A 702-nucleotide genomic window follows, 5' to 3' on the forward strand; every position below is an offset into this window, starting at 1 on the left:
CATTATTTAGGGTTGGGGTTTAGGGGGTCAGGGTTAGTCTCTCTGTCTTTAAGAGAAGGCCAGGATGGTGGATAGAGAGAGCTGTCCCCCAATTAAGCAACATGTTATCCCCCAAAAAGAATTCCATTCTTTTTACTAGTTGATCTGTATTACAAAAAAGTTGTATATTATTATTATTATATTTTGGATTTTGTCAAAAATGTAGAAATTTTTCTCTCTTGGTCTATAAAGTACCTATGTAAATGCCCAATTTTGCCTCTTGGCCCACAAAGCCCAAAATATTTGTTCCTTGGCGCTTTACAGAAAGGTTGCTGACCCCTGGCATAGGCTGTCACTGCCCTGTCTACATCATCTCTTCCTACTTGATACCCCTTTATGCTTCACTACTACCCTGCCCTTTTTGGATACCATTCCCCGCCCCCCCCCCGAAATTTAGAATCTTCTAAGTCTAGAATCTTCTAGGCTAGTAACTCTTCTCTTCCTAGCTAACTTGGTGCCTCTCTACTTACAACCTCAGAAGAGGAAAACCAATCAGATGTGCCTAGGTGAACCCCACCTGTTCCCTATGAACTTCCCTGAGTTGGTCTGATGCATGGGATGGACTAAGAACACTCATCTAAGGACTGGTATAACAGTAGGACAAGTCCTGGGTGCAACTTCTCACAAAACAAGACTATCATGGATAGCCTTCTCCTGCAGTGG

This window comes from Notamacropus eugenii, chromosome 5 (assembly GCF_028372415.1).
Source record: "Notamacropus eugenii isolate mMacEug1 chromosome 5, mMacEug1.pri_v2, whole genome shotgun sequence".
NCBI lineage: Eukaryota > Metazoa > Chordata > Mammalia > Diprotodontia > Macropodidae > Notamacropus > Notamacropus eugenii.